Here is an 8,957-nt window from a genome sequence, read left to right as displayed (position 1 = left end):
TTTAACCAGGCTAGAACTCGTTACCAATGAGTCTGACACTCAGTAGAGTTGACTGACTGAGCCTTAAAAGCAAAAAAATTTCGGGTTGTCACACTTAGGTTCTAGTGGAAGCCCTTTCAGCGAATTGGCATCAAGCAGGTTTATCTGCGAATGGGAATTACAGCAAGAAAAAGTGTTTGTCCCGACGGTGGTCGTTAAGAGTAGTGATGCTAGCCTGGGTGGGTGGGTGTACCTATCTACGTTGGGCCGCGAAGCGTGAGTTAGTCAACGCAGTGAAGTAATGACCTGAGGATGAGATTGTGGGGTGACGAGAGAGGGTGTTGTGATACTACGGCGAGTCGTAGTACTCACTAGTCAGCGAGAGGATGTTGTGATACTGCAGGGAGCCGTAGTACTCACTAGTCAGCGAGAGGGATGTTGTGATACTGCGGGGAGCCGTAGTACTCACTAGTCAGCGAGAGGATGCTATGATACTGCGGGGAGCCATGGTACTCCCTAGTCAGCGAGAGGGTGTTGTGATGCTACGGGGAGCCGTAGTATTCACTAGTAAGCAAGAGGGATGTTGTGATACTGCGGGAAGTTGTAGTACTCACTAGTCAGCAAGAGGGTGTTGTGATGAAGTACTCTCTGATCAGAGCATAACGCAGAAGAGTGTTAGGCTTGGGTAACCCTAATATTTGAGTTTTTGGGAGCCTGGTGGTCGAACCAGGGGCGAGACTGGGGTCTCCATATTTGTCGGGAATCATTATATTCTGAATTGAGTTGTGGTTATTGCAACCAATGGAAATTGGAGAAGTGGTGTACGCGCGGGTTACAGGTTATGAGTCAGGAGTTGAGTGATTCATTGGGATGAGTGGTTCCAATTCTGGGTCAGACCAGACTCTCGAGTTTGAGTTTGACATTAATGGTACATCGAGTTGGCGAAATGAGACTTCGGATTCTGGGAGGGGTCCCATTTTGAGGAGTATTGTTTGTCATCCAAATTTTTAGACCTGAGTGGGTTCAGTTCGTTGGTGCGGGAGGTACTGCGAGGTGCATGGATCTAATGACTAGTAGGCAACAAAGGTCGAGGGTGAGACGATTTCAGTTAGGAGTGTAGCTTTCGCTTGGGGTAAGGCGAACTTCGTGACTTGTGCATCACAATGGGTCGAGATAGATGTTATGAGAAGGAAGTCGGTGAGACGTTTTAGGGCATGCAATGGGTAACCTTTGAAGGTTCAACTGTGGAGTCAGGAGTTGACCTAGTGCTCAGTGTTGAAAAGGGATATGAGAAACAAAGCTGGGGCTTGTGATTTTGATGTCTCGGGACACTGCTGCGCAAGTATGATCATTTCTCGTGTCTGAGAATAGGGTGTTAAGAGTTCTTTGCCCAGACGGATTTTGATTGTAGTGTTGTGGATGGGTCTCTGATGTAATGTCACCCATTCGTCGTTTGGAAGTGTGTTTGGGATCGTTTGGTATGTCTGGTATGGGTGACCGGTAGCCGATTGATGGGCTTGTCTTGTGAGAATCAGAGAGGTCGGTTTTGTTCCGGATTTAGGAGTTCCTGTTTGGGTTCAGGTGACCATGGAGGAGGATATCGGTTTGGTTTGAGAACCTTTCTGCGGTGCTTTTCGGGTTTTGGGGTTCAATCTATGTATAGTTGAGGAACGATTTCGAGGGCGAAATCAAATTCAAGTGGGGGGGAGGGGAATTGTAACATCTTGATTTCCGAGGTATAACATTTCTATATGTGAGTATGAGTTTTCCTGGGGTGACTCGACGAGTTGGTGCCTCCACTCGTCTAGTAGGGTCGCGACTTGGTGACGTGGATAATGAATGGACTCGACGAGTCGGAGAGATGACTCGCCGAGTCAGCGCTGTTGGCAGAAACCCTAATTCTCTCGGGCCTGGGCCTATTTAAAGGCACTTATAGCCTCCTTGACACCCCCTTCAGTGTCATTCGTCACTTGAGAGAAACTCTAGAGTCATTGTTAAGCAAGAGAGGGAAAGAGACTCATCTGAGGTCGTTCCTTGGGAAGAAGATCAAGGGTGTTGCAAGGATCAAGAAGAGAGCCTGTGGATCTACTTCATCTCCATCTTCAGCTTCAGATCTAGGTATGAAGTCGCTACCTTTCCTGATTTTTTGAATAGATCCCTTGAGTATGAGAAGTTAGGGCTCATATCACTTTTGGTGGGGTTTTGGGTGCATCAAACCCCCCTCTTCTGAGTTATGCCATAGATTTGGACCTTGTAAGGTCCAGAGAGTCAGATAGTAGGAAGCCTTGGTTGAGCAACCTTAGAGCTTTGAAGCTATGAAGCTTTAATGGAGTCATAATCGTATATAGAGCAAAATACACTATGCATGGGTATCAAGATCGGACCTTTATGTGACTTTTGAGTATTAGGAGTTTAGATCTACGAGTTAGAGTTACAGATCTGACCTCAGGTGGATGGATGGGAAATCTGATGGAGCCGACTCGCCGAGTCCATGGGATGACTCGACGAGTCGTAGCGGGTTTGACTGAGTAGCCTTGTCCCAGTGTTGACTCACCAAGTTGGGAGTCAACTCGGCGAGCTGAGTGAGTCCTAGGAAGAATTCAGACGATGCGAGAGGACTCGACGAGTCGCAAGGGTGCACTCGACGAGTTGGGTCAAATATGGACTGTTGACTCGAGTTTGACTTCTGTTGACTTTGGGGTTTTGGTCAACATAAGTAATAGAGACCTTGGAGGGGTAAAATGGTCTTTTATCCACTTCAAAGAGTTAGAAAGAGAAAGAATCGCCTCTGGTTATCTGTGTCGTGAAAAGAGTATTAATTAGAGATATTCATCCTTTGTGTTAGGAGGAGGCTAGATCGAGATCCTAGCGCGAGGTTATTTGCTCACCTGCTAGCCGAGGCGAGTCTTCTCACTATACTTTACCTAGAGTGGTAATTATGTGTGACCGGAAGGTCTTATGTGGTTATAAGGGTTATGAGATGTATGTTATCTATGTGATATGTATATGTTATGTCCTGAGCTTGTATAGTTTGGACCGAAAGGTCAACAGAGTTTGATGTATGTTATCTATGTGATATGTATATGCTATGTCCTGAGCTTGTAGAGTTTGGACCGGAAGGTCAACAGAGTTTGATGTATGTTATCTATGTGATACGTATATGCTATGTCCTGAGCTTGCAGAGTTTGGACCGAAAGGTCAACAGAGTTTGGACCGGAAGGTCAACAGAGTAGGACCGGAAGGTCAACAGAGTTTGGACCGGAAGGTCAACAGGGTTTGGACCGGAAGGTCAACCGATCTAGGATCGGAAGGTCAACCGATCTAGGACCGGAAGGTCATCATGGGTAGGGCCGGAAGGTCTACCAGATGTGTGGGACCAGAAGGACCCACTGAGACACATTGACCGGAAGGTCTCGTAGAGTTATAGCCTCGAGTGGCTAATTAGATGTGTGTGGTATTTTGGGGAACTCACTAAGCTTTGTGCTTACCGTGTTATGTGTTATGTGTTTCAGGTTTCTCAGGATCGCGGGATGGCACCGGCTTGATTGTACACACCAGAGAAAGAGATATGTTTTGAGGATCCTGGGTTATTAATGGAGTTGTGTTTTGTAATTTGAATAAACGAGATTTTTATACAATATGTTATGAAAAGTATGCAATTTTAAAATGAAAATTTTGTTTGAAAATTTACGTCGTTACATTTTGAGTCCAAGTTTGAGTCCGATCATGAAAGAGGGTTAAAAGAGTTCCTATTTACTGAAGAAAAATGAAGGGGAATGTCATTTTTATGTTGCTCAAACACACCAGAATCGGACCTGCGGCAGAATATAATTATTTTCCATACAGCGCCTATAGGACTCGACGAGTCCAGGTGAATAGTACTCGACGAGTCACTCATTATTACATTTTCAAGTTTATTATTTGACCACATTTGGTACGGGCATTAATTATATTCTTTGAAGATTATTTCCTGAGAATGTCCAAGACTTTTTCCTGCAAAATTAGAGTTGTCAACCACGCGAGACGAATGACACCCAAGGCATGGATGAGCTGTTCCCATGTCTAAAGTCAAATGAAGAAGGAGCTTTAAATGAAGAAGATCAACCTCGCCACTACTATCTCAGGGGAGTTTGTTACAATTCCCTCTTTACTTTGTTATTTTCTTTAGCATGCATAATATGCACTGGGGACATTGCATAAATTAAGTGTGGTGTAGGGGTTGGTTATTTTAGTTAAATTTTGAAAATTTTGAAATTTTTGCATTAAAATTGCTAGGGCTAATTAGAAAATTTTGATAAAAGCAATTAGGTTCATGCTAGTATTATGTTTGATGATTCTATGAGGACCCAAATGTTTAGTTGAGCCTATACAAATTCTAGTGCATTTGTGGCCCCCTTTATTCTAGTGAAATCGTGGACAAAAACACAACCTCGTTTAGTTTGAGGGACGCAACATGTTTAGCATCGTGTACTTGAAATGTATCCAGGAAGACTAATATCTTTAACCAATAAAGGTTGAAGTTGAGCGTCCTTGCTTAAGCATGTAGGTATTGAGTGAAAAGAAAAGAAAAAAAAGTGAGATACATGTTAAAAAAAGAAGAGAGAATTACAAGAAAAAGTTGTAAGAATTTTGGAGCAGTCAAAGTATGAAGATCAAAAGATCAAAATTCTGAAGAATAAAAAATTTGAAGATACCAAAAATCAATCAAGAAGGTGGTGAATTCAAAAAATCAAAGATCAAATTATCAAAGAAGTAAAGAATTCCAAAGAGCTCCATTATGGTATCAAAATTGTAATTTTCTAGGTTATGTATGTTTGGGTTGCTTAACCAAAAATACTTTGAGGTTAAGAAAGTTTTCGGCGGATGGATTCGGAGGGATGCATAAAATGGGCGTTGTTTAAAAGAAGTGGACCAGTGTTTATGGGGATTGTAAGTATTTAGGATTAGGGGGGTCCTTAGGAAAATTTTTAGACACAAATGCATGTGTTGCGGTCTTGGCATAATTGTTGGGTTTGATTGGGATTGTCCTATGTAATGCTAGTGTGTTAAAATTCAGTTTTGCTTGGGGGCAAGCAAAAGTCAAGTGTGGGGTATTTTGATATGTGCATATTTAGCTATATATTTTATGTAGAATCTTAACACTTTTTGGCTATTTTATTTCAACTAATGAACAAAAGGTACTTAATTATGTTTAAATTATATTCTCAGCCTAAAATACATTCTCGGAAGCAAAAGGAAGCGAGAAACGCAGTCGGAAGTTCGAGAATTAAAGAAAGAAGAAAAAGAGTCAAAAACCTGAAGAACTCGGCGAGTTGGACATCTACTCGACAAGTAGGCATGAAGATTTGCAAAGTATAAAGTACCTTACCGCGCACGGATTTTAACTGAGGGACTTCGCGATTCGGTTACTAGACTCGGCGAGTCGCCCCTGTTTTCAGAAATCTATAAATAGGACATAATAGCCTGAAACTAAAGACTTCTCTGGGAACCTTGGAGACTGAATTGTGATTGAGTGTACTGCTGGAGCCCTGGAAATCGAAGATCAATCCTAGCATCCAATTTTGAGGAGATCAAAAGGGACAATCTTATTCTCTTTTCTTAATCTAGTGTTTATACCATGTTTAGATCATTAGGTTCAGCTTGTGAGATATTTTATGCCATGATTATGAGCTAAAAACTCTTAGCTTCTATTTAGGGTAGACAAACTTATTACTATGGTTTGAATTTTATGGCTTGGATTATTTAATTTGGTGAATTTTGTTTTGTTGAGCTTGTTAAAGACCCTTATGTGTTGACAATAACTATTTTCTGTTAATTATCAAGTCTATTAAGTTGCATGAACATCTCTTAATGGCTTGTCTCATATAATTCATGTGAAAACAATGTTATATGCCTAGGAATAGTGAACATGAAACTAGGGGTTAATTATAAAATAGGTAAGTCAATGTGTGAGCTTGTGTGACGAACCATCATACAAGAAGTTAATTGAATTAGTAATTTGATTAGCTAACTACAAGTCTTACTAAACCCGAATCAATAAACTAGGAAACTCATTAGTTTAACCAATTGGCCACTATTTGAATTGATCTGTTTTCTAAGTATTAGTAATAGTGAACATGAACCTAATCACATTAATTGGTAGCCAATGAAAAATTAATCCATTGCATGTGCCATAAATTCAACCATAGGAATAAGTAAGTCGAACCGGAACAGAAGTCTCCTTTAATATTGAATTTAGTTGATTTTTATTTGTTTAGTTGTTAATTGCTTTGTTTAAGTTTTAGATAAGATCTTAAGTTTCTAGTCTTGCAAAACTAGATAAAACCCCTTTTCTTTTATTATTTGTTTTTTTAGATAATTTAGTAGTTAGTTTATTTACTGTTCCCTGTGTTCGATACCCTGCTTGCTTAATTATACCACCAATTGACAGGTACACTGCCTTTTGTGTGTCTAAATTATATTTAAAAAGTAGGACTAAAACTAGTGAAATAAACACACATCAACTCCCAACACACACACACATACACACACACACACACACATACACACACACACACACACACACATATATATATATATATATATATATATATATATATATATATATATATATATGTGTGTGTGTGTGTGTGTGTGTGTGTGTTTGTGTGTATGTGTGTGTGTGTATATATATATATATATATATATATATATAAGATTATAATACTATGTATATAACTAAAAGTTAGTCGAATCAAGAGTATGTCTCATTCACGTAGCCAGACTATATGAGATGTATAAGGAAATGGCCAATAATATGATCATTAAATGAGTGTCCTTTTCACCCATCGCTTCTTTGTGTGGTAGAGGGTTGCTAGCCGAAAGGGTTTGATAGACATCATCAAATTAAAAGTATAATGTAAAAGTACTAGAACCTTTTATAAAATCTCACTCTAGTTAGTTTAGGAAAAATATGAAATTGTATGCTAATCCACGGAAACGCACATCATTTTTTTGTAAGTCCTTAGTGGAGCATGTGTGGTTAACCGGCACACTAATGTGTGACTACAAAGATGAAATGATGGCACAAACTCAACATTTATGGTTGTTGATGGAGCGTGTGTGGTTAACCAACATGTCAATGTGAGATCGTGTAAGTCCCTACATCGCTTTGATGTATCAATCCAATCCACTTGATGGTGCGGAATCCCAATAAAGTGGATGATGCAAGATAGAATGGAGAAGAAGAAGAAGAAGAAGAAGAAGAAGAAGAATAACAAGATGAATCTTCAATGTATACAATGATATTCAATATGATCCAATACACAAGATTCATACACACACAAATTCTCTCTTACTTTCTCTCTCTAGAACATGTTCTCTCCTTAGGCCACTAGTGCCCCCCCCCCCTCTTCTCTAGCCTCACCAAACACTCCTAATAGAACAATATATATACATGGACTAAAACCCAAGGCCCAAACCCAAAACTCAATAGCTAGACCGAAATCACATGTGATTTCGGTCCAAACTACTACAAAACCCAAGACTGTTTTCGACCCTAGACCGAAAACTACAAATGCCTAGAAAAGCAAAGTAAAAACCATAAATTTAGACCCAACAGTCTCCCCCTTGGTTTATAGCTTTCTTTTCTTATGACCTAACAGACTCCCCCTGGGTTTGTAGCTTGCTTTTCTTCACAATCTTCGCTTTGTGCTTGGCTTCAGCTTTAATCTTCGATTTCTTCACAAATTCAAGATGAACATATGAATCTTCTATGTGAATGACTTCATCTTGAGCAGATGGGCTTTTCTTCAAAATTTAACTTTCAACGCACATTGGGTGTGGAGGCTTCTTGTAAAGATTCTTGAAAATCATCACTTTCAGCTTGAGAATCTTCAGAGAGAATAACAGAGAGACCGATTCTTCTGGATCGATTCCACAGGATCATAGATAGCAGCAACTTGATTGAGGAGGCTTCAATGCAATATGTCACATAATCTTCAAATACAGCTACACCTTGCTTCTGGGGTTGAAAGATTGAATGTTGAAAAATAATCTTCATTTCTTGTTCCTTGGCTCAGAAAGTTCCGATACAGTCTCCTTGAGTCTCTTTTTCCTTTGAGTTCTCTGATTTTTAAATTCGCTTTTCAAGACAAAGAAAATTTTGAGATAAAAACAAAACTAAAAGAAAACTTAGCACACAATAGAAATCTCTACGAAGTAAAAACCAAAGATAAAATACACTCAAAAGTAAAACAAAAATATTTTTTTTGATTTTCTTGAAAAAGAAATAAAACAGGAATAAACATATTTTTGGATTTTTTTTAATTTTCTGATTTTTGTTTGATTTTTTTTAATTCTCCCCCTAAATTTGTGCATAGAGGAAAACTATGAACAAATTTAACAAAAACAAAGACTTTTGGGATCAAAGTTGTCAAGCAATTCGATATCTTTTACCAGCACACACCTGCATGAATAAATCTGGTCAATCACCGGTATTGTGGTCCACTCAAACACGAAGGATTTTTGACATGTTGGACAGATTGTAAATGACAAGACACTGCACCTATATTCCTAAATGGATCGTTTAGCTGACGACGACCACGGATATTATTATCCACTTAAATTCAGCATCAAGATCTACATATAACCTTTTAAATGGTTCAATTTTAGGTGTACTAGAACGTGTTCCCCACTTCCTGATATACCCCGACAATCAAGATAGATATAGAAATGCGTATGTTGTATCCCAGGTCGGATTTCTTCTAATCACGCAGAGGGAACAACATATGACTAACATAGATAGAGGATCAGAGAGATAGTAGGGTGCATATGTTGTGTCCCGGGTCGGATCTTCCGATCACGCAGAGGGGACAACATATGGCTAACAGATAGAAAGGATTGCATAGATAAGAAGGTGCATAAAGATAGAGTTGCATATGTTGCATTCCAGGTCGGATATGTTCCAATCACGCAGAGGAGGCAACATATGACTGACA

This window comes from Lactuca virosa, chromosome 5 (assembly GCF_052849685.1).
Source record: "Lactuca virosa cultivar CGN04683 chromosome 5, Lactuca_virosa_CGN04683_v6, whole genome shotgun sequence".
NCBI classification, from domain to species: Eukaryota; Viridiplantae; Streptophyta; class Magnoliopsida; order Asterales; family Asteraceae; genus Lactuca; species Lactuca virosa.
Note: the sequence above shows the minus strand (reverse complement) of the source record.